Here is a 16,463-nt window from a genome sequence, read left to right as displayed (position 1 = left end):
TGGCCGGGGCAGTCCGCTTCGTTACTGTAAGTGAGACAAGCACAGTTATTTGCCCAGGCTTTGCATCCAAGGAAAAAGAACGTCGAGTCAGCAAAAAAAAAAAAAAGTCTGGTTTTGTGGGTTTTTTTAAAGGAAAGGAATGAATGGGAAAAATGACTTAACAGCTCGTCTCTCTTCCCACTGCCGTGTGAGTACGTTATAGATCGCAGCGTAGGAATATGGAGAGTAGGCCTGTAGCCGAACTCTTGCTCACATTTTTACACCTGTGTGTTGTGGGATCTCTGTCTCACTTTCTGAATTAAATTTAAGAAGCTATGTTGGCTTAGAAAGTACAGGAACTTACATTACCAAAGCAAACGTATAGGGACGTATTGACTGAATGATGACAGAAGAATCTCCCTCTGGAATTCTCAATATTTAATTGGCAGATGAAACAGATTTCTCAACAACCCATCTCTGAGCCTGCACAGTAATGGGAAAAGTGACCTTGAAAAATATGTAAACTTGTATTTTCCTTTATGTGGTAAAACAGCAGGAAGGATAACAGGCCATTTAAATAATACCGCTGAGAGTGACTCAGACAGGCTAAATGAGAGACTTCTAATAAACACAACTCGGTTCCTTGTAATTTAGGTGATTCACTTAGTGACCCTGCTTGTCCATGGAAAACAAATGCATCCCACCTATAGGCTTGTATTTAATGCATTTTTTTCTTACCTAAATTGTTAACCTTCTTATTGTGGGTTATTTGTTTCAAAGAGTTCCGGCATACTTCTAATGTAATCTTAAACCGCATTTGCAATCATGCCCATGAGTCACTAAATGACCTGTGTCAATAATGATTACTTGCATGTTTGGTTGACTCCATTTTGCATAGCTTCCCTCACCAAAGGGTAATTGGTAACGACATGAAACAGTATTGATGCTCATGATACTGACATCAGTGTACTGCTAACAGTATAGCTTCCTCCACCGTCCCCAAACCGGGTCAAACCAGTGATCCTCTGATCGCGTACACATGACTGCCCTCCTTGACAACAATTGAGCTATAGAAAAGGATCCAATTTGATGGCTCTATTGGAGACATTTCAAGCTTATGGCATGTTCTTATCTCTGACAGACAGTGACAGATTTGTGGACCTCACTTATGCTGAGAAACTGCCCAGAGGAATTCCCCAAGGTTTTGCATTCTGAGACGTGGCGCAAATAGTCTTGTGCTTCAGGACCACCAATCAACCTCCTCCAATGTGTATTTAGTCGTCCACCTGGATGCCTGAATAAGCCAGTCAAGTTATCGAAAAGAAACCCCCTCTCTCCTTATAGCCTTGGCTAACCACAGTTGAATGACAGCCAGCCTAAATCTCTATGGAATTATGTCCTCTGGACACCAGCAGGATGGGATGGATGGATGCACTGGTCAAAAGTTAGCTTCGCACGTAGCTGCCACTGTGAGGGCATGTGAATGGCAGCTATGCATTGACCGAAGTGCCAGATTGGCACACTGTTGACTTTTTGATTCCCCGGTATACCAAATGTATAAAATATTCGAGACCCATCATGCCTGCAGCATGCTTATGGCTAGCTACTGGATGGCTCTGGATGCACTGCTAGCATGCAGTCACGGCTTTGACCTCATATGTTATGATAGTGTTCTTCTCTGACTCACTTTAGCTGTTCAGTCAGATAACCTTTATGAGGAGAAGTTCCACTCTATTACATTTTCTTGTCACACGGTGGTATACAGCGGAGCATCAACCTTGCAGTACCAAATTCTCTGTCAATAGAGGGCACAAATCAAGGGACTATGTTGTCCTACCACCACTGAGGTGCCAGGACAGAGAAGAGCTGTGGTTGGGATGAAGGGTGGGGAAGCCAAGTGTCCACAGATTGCTGAACAGAGTGCTTGAGCCGAGGCAGAGATGGGCAAAGATACATCAAAATGTATATTTTTACAAAATACCCCCCAAACAAATGATCAGAATACTGGTGCCAAATAAAATAAATATTTTATTTAAAATACAAAAGCCGAGTCCCTTGTGGACCAAATTCACTGCATGATCCTCGCTCTGGAGGTGCATCCCTGTTTCAACTGTCTTTCAAGCTCCTCCCCTCATCCATCAACACCTCTAATGGCCTCAATGGATACTGCCATAAGACTTCTGATACCAATGCATTACATTTGGGGTAATGGGAGCCACAAAATCGGAACCTCTATAAAAAATGGTAGAAAGTATTTTGTAAATGTTCTGAAGTATCTTGTTACAAATCACATACATTCTTTCCCAGCCCTTTCAAATACAAATGACAAAATACTCAAAAGTAATTCAAATACCCATCTCTTACTGGAGGTAGGGAGGAGCAGTTTCCCTTGACAAAAACCAAGGTGTTGAATTGGATGCAAGCTGCTACTGGGAACCAATGGAGATTGCAAAGGAGCAGAGTGACATGGGAGACCTTGGGCAGGTTGAAACGCAGGGTGCTGCAGCATTCTAGATGAGTTCATGGCATGTAGCCTAGCCAGCAGAGTTGCAGTAGTCCAGACAGGAGATGATGACATGTGCCTGGACTGGACCTGTGCTTCAGCTGCCAAGTCATATTTTGCTGTTGTTCCCCTTCAATCTATTAGAAACATTGTTCAGATGGTGATAGTCGTTTAATTTCAGTTGTTTCTGTCATGGCCTCTTTACCCCTGTGAGGATGTTGTTCTCAGTCCCTGGTCTCCAGGGCCCCCCTGAGTATCTGTCAGAAGACTCCGGTGTGCTCCCCAGCTCTGAGCCATTTCAAGTAGGTGCGTCTCTCCAGAAACACCAGGATCAACACATCCTTTTGCTCATCAAACAGACCAGAGGCGCGAATAAAAGTGAGTTGTGTTTGTGTGTGTGCATAGAAAAGAGAGTAACCCCATAGGACATACAACCCAGGGTTTAAATCGGCATTTGCTGTATTTGGTACCTGTTCGAGTCACCCCAGTCTGATTCAAAGGACATTAGACCCACCCCGCGACCTGGAACTATATGGAGCACCACTCGCCCCCAGGTAAATACGGCTGATCACACAAATGGTCTTTCTGCTCCTGTCTGTGATGTTGTCTATGATTATTTTGCCTGTGGAATACAGTTGCAAACCAATCCTTGGTAAATACTGTTTATATTCAGAACAACAATGTAAAGCTTAGAGAGGATCTCGTTAAATACTGTTGAAGTAATATGGCTACAGGTTCATCTGCCTCACCTAAAGCCCATTCTTGTGGGAAGCTGCTATAGACCACCAAGTGCTAACAGTCAGTATCTGGATAAAATGCTTGATAATGTATGTGATATCAGCGCAGGGGGATGTAAATATATATTGGCTTTCATCAATCTGCCCACTCAAGAAAAAGCTTCAAACTATAATCAGTCAACCTACCAGGATAGTTACAAACAGCAAATGAATAAAATCATCATGTATTGATCACATCTTTACTAATGCTGCAAAAAAATTGCTTTAAAGCAGTATCCAGATGCATCGGATGTGGTGATCACAAAATAGTATCCATATCTAGGAAAACCAAAGTTCCAAAGGCTGGGCTTAATATAGTGTATAAGAGTGTTGTAGTGATTCCTATGTTGTTGATGTAGAGAATATTTGTTGGTCTGTGGTGTGTAATGATGAGCTACCAGACGCTGCACTTGACACATTTATGAAATGGCTTATTCCAGTTACTAATAAGCTTGCACCCATTAAGAAAATTACTGTGAAGACTGTTAAATCCCTGTGAATTGATGAAAATTGAAAAATTGTATGGTTGAGAAGGATGAGGCAAAAGCAATGGCAAATGTCTGATTGGCAAACTTACTGCAAATTGAGAAATCGTGACTGAATAAAAATAAGAAACTTTACTATGAAACCGATTTAAATTACATAAAGAATGATAGTAAAACGCTTTGGAGCACCTTAATTAGGGCTGAGATCCCACTAACGGGAGCAATATGACAACAGCCAGTGAAAGTGCAGGGCACCAAATTCAAAACAACAGAAATCTCATAATTAGAATTCCTCAGACATACAAGTATTTCACACCATTTTAAAGATACACTTCTTATTAATCCCACCACAGTGTCCGATTTCAAATAGGCTTTACGGCGAAAGCACCACAAACGATTATGTTAGGTTGAACCAAGTCACAGAAAAACACAGCCATTTTTCCAGCCAAAGAGAGGAGTCAAAAAAATCTGAAATAGAGAGAGAATGAATCACTAACCTTTGATGATCTTCATCAGATGACACTCATAGGACTTCATGTTACACAATACATGTATGTTCTGTTCGATAAAGTTCATATTTCTATAAAAGAATCTCAGTATGCATTGGCGCGTTATGTTCAGTAGTTCCAAAAACATCCGGTGATTTTGCAGAGAGCCACATCAATTTAAAGAAATACTCATTATAAATGTTGATGAAAATACAAGTGTTATACATGGAACTTTAGATACACTTCTCCTTAATGCAACCACTGTGTCAGATTTCAAAAAAGTTTTACGGAAAAAGCAAACCATGCAATAATCTGAGTACGGCGCTCAGAAACTAAACAAGCCAAAAATATATCTGCCATATTGTGCAGTCAACAGAAGTCAGAAATAACATTATAAATATTCACTTACCTTTGATGATCTTCATCAGAATGCACTCCCAGGAATCCCAGTTCCACAAATGTTTGATTTGTTCGATAAAGTTAATAATTTATGTCCAAATTCCTCCTTGTTGTTAGCGCGTTCAGCCCAGTAATCCCACTTCATGACGCATGAGCAGACAAAGTCCACATGTTCCGTTACAGTCCGTATAAACATGTCAAACGATGTATAGAATCAATCTTTAGGATGTTTTTAACATAAATCTTCAATAATGTTCCAACCGGAGAATCCCTTTTGTCTGTAGAATTGCGATGGAACAGAGCTCGCTCTCACATGAACGAGCGTCACGAGCTCAAGGCATTCTGGCAGAGCCCTGACTCATTCCCCTCTCATTCGCCCCCACTTGACAGTAGAAGCATCAAACAAGGTTCTAAAGACTGTTGACATCTAGTGGAAGCCTTAGGAAGTGCAACATGACCAATAGTCCACTGTATCTTCAATAGGGAATGAGTTGAAAAATGACCAACCTCCAGATTTCCCGCTTCTTGGTTGGATTTTTTTCTCAAGTTTTTGCCTACCATGAGTTCTGTTATACTCACTGACATCATTCAAACAGTTTTATAAACTTCAGAGTGTTCTATCCAAATATACTAATAATATGTATTAGTAACTGGGACTGAGTAGCAGGCAGTTTATTCTGGGCACCTCTGGGCACCTTATTCAGCCAAGCTACTCAATACTGCCCCCAGCCATAAGAAGTTAAATGAAATTTTGCCCAAAAAAGCTAACTCAACTCCATCATTCATTACATCAGATGGCTCATTCATCACAAAACCCACTAATATTGCCAATTAATTTAATACATTTGTCATTGGCAAAATTAGCAAATTGAGGTATGACATGCCAGCAACAAATGCTAACACTACACATCCAAGTATAACTGATCAAATTATGAAAGACCAACATTGTAGTTTTGAATTCCGTAAAGTGAGTGTGGAAGAGGTGAAAAAATTGTCTATAAACAATGACAAGCCACTGGGGTCTGACAACTTGGATGAACAATTAGTGAGGATAATAGCGGACGATATTGCCACTCCTATTTGCCATGTCTTCAATCTAAGCCTACTAGAATGTTTGTACCCTCAGGCCTGGAGGGAGGCAATAGTAATTCCACTACCCAAGAATAGTAAAGACCCCTTTACTGGCTCAAATAGCCGACCAATCAGTCTGTTACCAATCCTTAGGAAAAAAAATGTTTGACCAGATACAATGCTATTTTAATATTAACAAATTGACAACAGACTTTCAGCACGCTTATAGGGAAGGACATTCAACAACCACAGCACTTACACAAATGACTGATGATTCGCTGAGATAAATTGATGATAAAAAGATTGTGGGAGCTGTTTGACTTCAGTGTGGCTTTTGACATCGATCAGAGTCTGCTGATGGAAAAAAAAGTGTAGGTTATGGCTTTACACCCTCTACTATATTGTGGATAAAGAGTTACCTGTCTAACAGAACACAGAAGGTGTTGTGAGTGAAATCACTGCAACACTTAACAAAGATCTGCAGTTAGTTTCAGAATGGGTGGCAAGGAATAAATTAGTCCTGAATATTTAAAAAAACAACTAAAAGCATTGTACTTGGGGCAAATCATTCACTAAACCGTAAACCTCAACTAGGTTTGTAATAGAAATAGTTGAAATTGAGCAAGTTGAGGTGACTAAACTGCTTGGAGTAACCTTGGACTGTGAACTGTCTTGGTCAAATCATGTTGATACAACAGTAGCTAAGATGGGGAAAAGTCTGTCCATAGTAAAGCGCTCTTCATCCTTTGTAACAACACTATCAACAAGGCAGGTCCTACAGGCCCTATTTTTGTTGCAGCTGGACTTCTGTTCAGTCATGTGGTCAGCTGCCACAAAGAGGGACCTTGGAAGTTTACAATTGGCTCAGAACAGGGTAGCACGGCTGGCCCTTAAATGTACATGGAGAGCTAACGTTAATAATATGCATGTACATGTCTCATGGCTCAAAGTGGAGGAGAGATATACTTCATCACTGCTTGTTTTTGAAAGAAGTATTGACATGCTGAATGCACCGAGGTCTGTTTAAACTACTAGCACACAGCTCTGACACCCATGCATACCCCACAAGACATGCCACCAGAGGTCTCTTCACAATCCCCAGGTCAAGAATCAAATCAAATGAATTTATATAGCCCTTCTTACTTCAGCTGATACCTCAAAGTGCTGTACCCAGCCTAAAACCACCAAACAGCAAGCAATGCAGGTGTAGAAGCACAGTGGCTAGGAAAAACTCCCTAGAAAGGCCAAAACCTAGGAAGAAACCTAGAGGAACCAGGCTATGAGGGGTGGCCAGTCCTCTTCTGGCTGTGCCGGGTGGAGATTATAACAAAACATGGCCAAGATGTTCAAATGTTCATAAATGACCAGCATGGTCAAATAATAACAATCACAGTAATTGTCGAGGGTGCAGCAAGTCAGCACCTCAGGAGTAAATGTCAGTTGGCTTTTCTTAGCCAATCATTAAGAGTATCTCTACCGCTCCAGGTGTCTCTAGTGAGTTGAAAACAGCAGGTCTGGGAAATGCACAGGACAAAATAGAGCCATGGCTACATGGAACTCTATTACACATGCAGTAGAATCAGATTTAAAAAACAGATACAATTACACCTTATGGAACAGCAGGGACTGTTGAGACACACATACAGGCACAGACCCAGATACATATGATAAGACACACACAAGTACACATGGATTTTGTATTGTGGATACGTGATAGTAGAGAAGTGGCCAGAGGGAACACACCTAATGTGTTCTGAAAAGTGTTATTGTAATGTCGTGTAATATTTTAAATTGTATTTAACTGCATTAATGTTGCTGGACCCCAGGAAGAGAAGCTGCTGCCTTGGCTTTTGGGGATCCTTAAGTAATACAAATACAAATACTACTGTCAAATTTCCTGACTCTGGCTGGAGATGAATCACATACTCAGCGGGTAAAATTTCTAAATATTCTGGTTGTAAACTGCTATTCTGGTTGAGAAGACATGATATAAAAAGATGACAACCAATAGGTTAATTACAAGCAGCAATTAGATTTCAGTACCTTGCGCAAGGGCATATCAACAGATGTTTCACCTCATTGGCTCGGATTCAAAACAGCGACTTTTCGGTTTAACGCTCTTAAGTGCTAGGCTACCTAGACAGTTAAGCGGTAAACTACAAGGTACTCCCAGAGATCCTGATTGTCAATCATCAGGTAATCTAGAGATGACAGGTTAGGGAACGGTGGAGAGATTGGTATATCTGTTTTATAGAAGATAGCATTACAGGATATTTCAAGGTTTCATAAGCTTCTTTGTCCTGTGACCACAGCACTTGTTATATGATATTGATCAACTGGATTTAATGACAGATGGAGTATTGTAACGTTGGTCTAAGACCCCGGGTTCCAAACAGAACATTTGATTTCCAGGTAAATCTAAATGATTGAATATATTATATATTAGCTTTTCTGTTCATATTGATTTAAGAGGATTTCAAATCCAATGTCTAGTTTTTGCAAACCCTCCTTGAAAGTCTTACTCAAGGTCTGGAGATTGTTGCTCTCAAGATTCATGGTTTGTAGGCTGTCAAACCCTGGACAAAACAGCCTTAAAGGTTTGGAATGTTGTTAAGATTGAGTTCTGGGAGTCCGGTGAGATTTTCACTGCAGAAATTGCACCTTTTTCTGGGCTTTTAAAAGTAATCCCATACTTAGCCAGCAAAACAGTCTAAAATGTTTTTTCAATGGAGAAATAAAATGTATATTTCTTATTGGACAAGTCCAGGTATTCCCTTCCTATTTCAGTCCGTTTTCTTCTATTTGATGCTTAATGAACATGACCTAGCCCTTCCTGCTTTGCAGTTTTCTGCCTAGACAGTCCTGGCAATGTCTCATCAGTGTTAAATTCCTCTGGGCCCCGCCACTTCTGCCAAGGCAGAGGAGGACATCTACAAAGCACCATTCACTCACTGCCCGCCTACCAACACAGGTGCCACCATGGCACACTACCACCAGGTGTGTTGAACTCCAACTCAATGCCCATATGCAGCATGCATGTGCTGGTTTTCTCTTCCTTATACAGTGGGGAGAACAAGTATTTGATACACTTCCAATTTTGCAGGTTTTCCGACTTACAAAGCATGTAGAGGTCTGTAATTGTTATCACAGGTACACTTCAACTGTGAGAGATGGAATCTAAAACAAAAATCCAGAAAATCACATTGTATGATATTTAATGTAATTCATTTGCATGTTATTGCATGACATAAGTATTTGATCACCTACCAACCAGTAAGAATTCTGGCTCTCACAGACCTGTTAGTTTTTCTTTAAGAAGCCCTCCTGTTCTCCACTCATTACCTGTATTAACTGCACCTGTTTGAACTCGTTACCTGTATAAAAGACACCTGTCCACACACTCAATCAAACAGACTCCAACCTCTCCACAATGGCCAATACCAGGGAGCTGTGTAAGGACATCATGGATAAAATTGTAGACCTGCTGGGATGGGCTACAGGACAATAGGCTAGCAGCTTGGTGAAAAGGCAACAACTGTTGGCGTAATTATTAGAAAATGGAAGAAGTTCAAGATGACGGTTAATCACCCTCGGTCTGGGGCTACATGCAAGATCTCACCTCGTGGGGCATCAATGATCATGAGGAAGGTGAGGGATCAGCCCATAACTACATGGCAGGACCTGGTCAATGACCTGAAGAGAGCTGGGACCACAGTCTCAAAGAAAACCATTAGTAACACACTACACCGTCAGTGCATGTCCAGGCCCATCTGAAGTTTGCCAATGACCATCTGGATGATCCAGAGGAGGAATGGGAGAAGGTCATGTGGTCTGATAAGACAAAAATAGATATTTTTGGTCTAAACTCCACTTGCTGTGTTTGGAGGAAGAAGAAGGATGAGTACAAACCCAAGAACACCATCCCAACCGTGAAGCATGGAAGTGGAAACATCATTCTTTGGGGATGCTTTTCTGCAAAGGGGACAGGACGACTGCACCGTATTGAGGGGAGGATGGATGGGGCCATGTATCGCGAGATCTTGGCCAACAAGCTCCTTCCCTCAGTAAGAGCATTGAAGATGGGTCGTGGCTGGGTCTTCCAGCATGACAAGGACCTGAAACTCACAGCCATGGCAACTAAGGAGTGGCTCCGTAAGAAGCATCTCAAGGTCCTGGAGTGGCCTAGCCAGTCTCCAGACCTGAACCCAATAGAAAATCTTTGGAGGGAGCTGAAAGTCCTTATTGCCCAGTGACAGCCCTGTGACAGGCCAACAACTGGAGAAGATGGTGCTGCTTAAAATACAGTGCCTTCAAAAAGTATTCACACCCCTTGACTTTGTCCAAATGTTGTGTTACAGCCTGAATTTAAAATGGATTAAATTGAGATTTGTTGTCACTGGCCTAAACACAATACCCCATAATGTCAAAATTGAATTATGTTTTTGGACATTTTTACAAATGAATTACAAATGAAAAGCTGAAATGTCTTTAGTCAATAAGTATTTGTCATTGTAATCAAAGGGCTAATATTAATGCTATTCATGTCAGTCTCTCTTGGCTAAGAGTTGAGGAAAAACTGACTGCGTCACTTCTTCTTTATATAAGAAACGTGTTGGAAATTCAAAATAGTTTGCATTGTCAATGTATACACAGCACTAACACACACACTTACCCCACCAGACATGCCACCAGGGGTCTTGTCACAGTCCACAGGTTCAGAAAAATGTAAGGAAACGTACAGTATTATACAGAGCCATGAGGGCATGGAACTCCCTTCTTATATAGTGCAAGTAAACAGCAAACCTGGTTTCAAAAAACAAATAAAACAACGCCTTTCCCCCATGTGAACTACTTGTTGTGTGTATGTACTGACATGATGGTGTAACTGATAGATGCACACACAGACTACATGTTAATGTATGTCAATTTTAAAGTCTTTTGTCTGTAATGTCTTTTTCGTTATTTGTCGGACCTCAGAAAGACTAGCTGTTGTCATTGGCATCAGCAAATGGGGAGCCTAATAAATCAAATAATTTGTTATGACAAGCTTACATATATTCAGGAATAAAAATTTGCTTCACAAGTCACAAAAAAAGTTGCATGGACTCACTCTGTGTGCAATAATAATGTTTAACATGATTTTTGAATGACTTCTTCATCTCTGTACCTCACACATCTGTAAGGTCGAGCAGTGAATTTGAACCACAAAGACCTTTGAGGTTTTCCAATGCCTCGCAAAGAATGGCACCTATTGGTAGATGGGTAAAACAAATTAAAAGCAGGTATTAAATATTCCTTTGAGCATGGTGAAGTTATTAATTACACTTTGGATGGTGTATCAATACACCCAGTCATTACAAAGATACAGGAGTCCTTCCTAACTCAGTTGCCAGAGATGAAGGAAACTGCTCAGGTTTCAACATGAGGCCAATGGTGGCTTTAAAACAGTTAGAGTTTAATGGCTGTGATAGGAGAAAATGGAGGTGGATCAACAACATTGTAATTACTCCACAATACTAACCTAATCATAAATATTTTTTTTGCAGCTTCATGTTTTGCAATATTTGTTTTCTGTACAGAAGTGAAAAGGAGGCCTGTACAGAATACAAATATTCCAAAACATGCATATTGTTTGCAATAAGGCACTAAAGTAAAGCTGCAAAACATTTGGCAAAGAAATTAACTTTATCTTCTGAATACATAGTGCAATGTTTGGGGAAACTCCAACACAACACATCACTCTTCATAGTTTCAAGCATGGTGGTGGCTGCATCATGTTATGGGTGTGCTTGTCATCAGCAAGGACTAAGGAGTTATTTATGATGTGAAAGAAAAGGAATAGAGCTAAACACAGGCAAAAACCTAGAGGAAAATCTGGTTCAGTCTGTTTTCCAACAGAAACTGGGACACAAATTCTCCTTTCAGAAGAACAATACCCTAAAACACAAGGACAAATATACACTGGAGTTGCTTACTAGACAACATTGAATGTTCCTGAGTGGCAAGACTTGAAAATGGCTGTCTAGCAATGATCAACAACCAACTTGACTGAGCTTGAAACTTAAAAATAATATTGTGCAAATATTGTGGAAAAAGTCAAGGGGTGTGACTACTTTCTGAAGGCACTGTATGTACTGTGTACCAACCACTCAACTCTACTCTGTTTCCCAAAATGCACAGTTTAACCCTTTGGATGGGATGACGCACTATGCTTGCTTGGCATACTGCTCTTTGGGGTTAAGAAGACAATGTTGTCAATGATGCACTTTCAGAAATGATTAGCAGAGAAGGAACTTTGAAGTTCAAAGGTCTTTGTCAACCTTTGTGGACATAAACATTGTATGTACTCATTTTGATCTAAATAATATCCTAATTTAATATAACATATAGAATTTCTAAATAATTTGTATTATGTTCATTGACCAAAATTAAACTATTGTAAGTGCATTATAAGTCTATTGTAAATGCATTATTCATGGTTATCTTCAGGCATACATTAAATTCAATATACTTTTTTCGTAGGCTGCAGCCCATCTTCACATCGTTTTCTTGCCTGCTTCCTGCTAATCTAGCGATACTCTCTCTCTCAGCGCGTGCCTGCAGCATCAGCAACTTGCCCGCATGGAACACTGACTGACGCACTATCCCCATTTGTCTCCTCTCTACGCACGGCATTTCTCTTCTCTCACTCTTTTACTGCAATAGAACCCTGTGTCGTTTCCATTAAATGTCATATTCACCATCAGTTTTATGACGAATAACGCTACGTTGAGACGTTGCTCAAGCAGTTCAACTGCATTGCTCTGTAGGCTGTCATTCCATCCCACTTTATACCCCATCCCCTTTTGACGGACACATTCTCCTCCATCCTCTTTGTTGCATGAAAAAAGTGGGCAGTTCAAGATTTTATATTTGCCCTCACTGTTTCAAACTCCCTCTTTTCTCCCTGTTCTTTGCAGCCGGTCGGACGCACGAGTCCCATACCTGCATAGAGCTCCCTGCATTATTGAGGACCGTCCCTCATCGAACGTCGCAATATCCCGAGCGCACTGCACCAAGAGGGAGACGATACCGAAAATAATTCACTTTACCTCAACCAAAAATATTATAAAGTCCAGTACTTCACAACCATTAATCGAAATGTTTGTCAAAAGAATGCGGTAGGTGACGTTTTATTTAATTTAGCCTTACAGCTTTGGTCCGATGCCGCTTAAATGAGGGCAGAAAGTTATAGTAGACCATGTCAGAGTATATTTATTGTATTTACCCATAACCTGCAGTTATATGTGACATGGAGCTTTTCTTTCTTTCCTCGCATTGCGTTCCTACCCCGGTGGTCCTGAATTTAGCCTACTCTTATTTACATGGGCTATAATAGGGCTACAAACAGGACCATTTAGGGTCGTATTTCTTTGAAGCTCACCTGCGCACTGTCAGGACAAAAGTATATGTTAAGAACAATACCTTTCAAATGTCTTTATTCTACTGTGACATTTGGCAGCGTAATTTTAACGTCTTTGCATCCGATTGAGGATAAACCCAGTAACATAACTTTTCATGACATAATCTTAATGCAGTGTCTTTTGGCTGATACGTTTTAAACTTAAGCTTTGGAGCTTAAAGTTTGAACCAACTATGTGCCGAAGGTGTCGCCTACTAAATGCTGCTGATGGACGAGGGTTTTTATGTGGACATTTGAGAGTTCTGAAATGGTTTGTGGAACATCTTGCAAAGCTCTTTAATTGACATTAAGAAACGTACAGTAGACCTCTTCACCCTTTTTATAATGTAGAAACTTACACATAATTCAACTCCATTACTTTCCTTCACCACTTTCTTTTTTTCTCTTCTCCACTAGTACAGTACCCCTCCTAGTAACTCTCAGTTTAGACAGAGTCATATCTAGCATCTCTCTCACTGTCTTTAGTCTTTCTTTCTCTCTTACACTCCCTCTCTTGTCTCCTCCCTGCTACCTCTATTTCTCTCTCTCTCTCTCTCTCTCTCTCTCTCTCTCTCTCTCCTGCTCTCTCTCTCTCACTCCCCCCTCTCTAATGCAGTCTCTTAGTGGACATGTTGCCTTTGGCATCACAGGCTAGAAGCCTCAGTCTCTGTCAGTGACATTCGACTTTAAAGGTCCAGTGCAGTCAAAATCGTGATTACCTGGGTTTTCTATTTATTTCCACACTATGAAGTTGGAATAATACTGTAGAATTGTGGAAATTAGGACAAATCCCTTTTTGTGTAAGAGCTGTTTGAAAAGACTGCTTGAATTTTCAGCCTGTTTTGGTGGGATGGAGTTTTGGCCTGCCTGGTGACATCATCAATAGACCAATAAGAGAGTTCCAAACCTCTGCCAATAACATCTAGTTTTCACTTTTCCCCTCCCCACTCAGACCACTCCCAGACAATCCTATCAAAATTCTTGCTTGAGAAATAGCTCTTTGCTAAGAAGCTATTTTTGTTTCATTTTGACCATTTTAATTGAAAACAAAGTAGTAAATATATTTATTTATTTAACCTTTATTTAACCAGGAAGAGCTTATTGAGATTAAAATCTATTTTTCAAGAGCGCCCTGGCCAAGATAGGCAGCACCAAGTCATTACAAAAGAATTACAGACGGACAACATGAAAAACTACAAGTAATCTAGTAAAAACCATTGAATTCACAAGAGTATAAAACAGCAAATTAAAAACATTGACAGGTCAGGGAATCAGCCTCAAAATCCTTCATCAGTGGTTTAAAAACACCAATTGGGACAAGTTCTTCCAGTTTAAAAGTATTTTGTAAGGTGTTCCAAGACGATGGCGCAGAGTACATAAAAGCCCTTTTACCAAATCCAGTTCGGACATTTGGAACAGTTAGCAGGATAAAGTCCAGCGAACGAAGAGAGTACCCACCACATTTCTGAACAATAAAAATGCACTTATAAAAAGGTAGTAAACCCAAAATGGCTTTGTAAATAAAAGTATGCCAGTGACTGAGCCTACGAGTGACTAGAGAAGGCCAGCCAACCCTGGTATACAAAGTGCAGTGGTGCGTAAGGATTTTGCAGTTTAAAATAAATCTCAAAGTGCCATGGTAAAGAGTGTCAATTGATCTCAAACACTGAGCGGAAGTGTTCATATATAAAATATCCCCGTAGTCTAGTAAAGGCATAAATGTAACTGATACTAGCCTTCTTCTGGCTTCAAAAGAAAAACAGGCCTTATTCCTAAAATAAAATCCTAATTTCAGCTTCAATTTTTTTGTAAATTGTTGAATATGCAATTTAAAAGAGAGGCCGTCATCAATGAAAATTCCAAGATATTTATATGAGATTACAACCTCAATCTCCTTGCCCTAGCAGGTAGTAATAAGTGAAAGGTTCAGAGGACTATTTCTTGCATTAGAAAACACCATTAGTTTAGTTTTGTCAGTATTGAGGATAAGCTTCAATTGACACAAGGTATGTTGAACAGTATAAAAAGCAGTTTGCATGTTCTGGAAAGCTTCTGTAAGAGACGAGGCACAACAGTAAATAACAGTATCATCAGCATAAAAATGAAGTTGTGCATTTTGGACATTTTTGTCTAAATCATTTATATAAATATTGAATAAGAGAGGACCAAGTACAGAGCCTTGGGGCATACCATTCAAGACAGGCAATTTAACAGACATAAGACCATCAAATTGAGTGCACTACTAATTGAGTTCTATCAGACAGATAGTTAGCAAACCATGCAACTGCATGCTCCGAAAGACCTACACTCGACAATCTCTGCCTTAGTATAGCATGATCAACTGTATCAAAAGCCTTAGAGAGACCAATAAAAATTGAGACACCGTGCTGTTTTTTGTCAATGGCTTCAGTGATATCATTTAAAACCTTCATGGCTGCTGTAAATATATACTGCTCAAAAAAATAAAGGGAACACTTAAATAAAACATCCTAGATCTTTATGAATGAAATATTCTTATTAAATACTTTTTTCTTTACATAGTTGAATGTGCTGACAACAAAATCACACAAAAATGATCAATGGAAATCAAATTTATCAACCCATGGAGGTCTGGATTTGGAGTCACACTCAAAATTAAAGTGGAAAAACACTACAGGCTGATCCAACTTTGATGTAATGTCCTTAAAACAAGTCAAAATGAGGCTCAGTAGTGTGTGTGGCCTCCACGTGCCTGCATGACCTCCCTACAATGCCTGGGCATGCTCCTGATGAGGTGGCGGATGGTCTCCTGAGGGATCTCCTCCCAGATCTGGACTAAAGCATCTGACAACTCCTGGACAGTCTGTTGGTGGATGGAGCGAGACATGATGTCCCAGATGTGCTCAATTGGATTCAAGTCTGGGGTACGGGCAGGCCAGTCCTTAGCATCAATGCCTTCCTCTTGCAGGAACTGCTGACACACTCCAGCCACATGAGGTCTAGCATTGTCTTGCATTAGGAGGAACCCAGGGCCAACCGCACCAGCATATGGTCTCACAAGGGGTCTGAGGATCTCATCTCAGTACCTAATGGCAGTCAGGCTACCTCTGGCGAGCACATGGCTGTGCGGCACCCCAAAGAAATGCCACCCCACACCATGACTGACCCACCACCAAATCGGTCATGCTGGAGGATGTTGCAGGCAGCAGAACGTTCTCCACAGTGTCTCCAGACTGTCACGCCTGTCACATGTGCTCAGTACGAACCTACTTTTATCTGTGAAGAGCACAGGGTGCCAGTGGCGAATTTGCCAATCTTGAAGTTCTCTGGCAAATGCCAAAC

The 16,463-nt window shown here is 40.6% G+C and overlaps 1 protein-coding gene across 1 annotated transcript in view; it reads left to right on the top strand.

Moving 5' to 3' along the window:
- The first annotated feature begins 12,629 nt into the window (after positions 1-12,629).
- LOC118398098 (brevican core protein-like) overlaps positions 12,630-16,463 on the top strand; it is a 45,916-nt gene continuing 42,082 nt past the window's right edge. The window contains exon 1 of the mRNA XM_052468936.1: positions 12,630-12,861. The gene's annotated coding sequence lies outside the window, so the exon portion shown is untranslated. The remainder of the gene's footprint in view (positions 12,862-16,463) is intronic.

The sequence above is a fragment of the Oncorhynchus keta genome, chromosome 19 (assembly GCF_023373465.1).
Source record: "Oncorhynchus keta strain PuntledgeMale-10-30-2019 chromosome 19, Oket_V2, whole genome shotgun sequence".
Taxonomy (NCBI): domain Eukaryota; kingdom Metazoa; phylum Chordata; class Actinopteri; order Salmoniformes; family Salmonidae; genus Oncorhynchus; species Oncorhynchus keta.
Note: the sequence above shows the minus strand (reverse complement) of the source record. Positions and strands in the feature narration are given on the sequence as shown.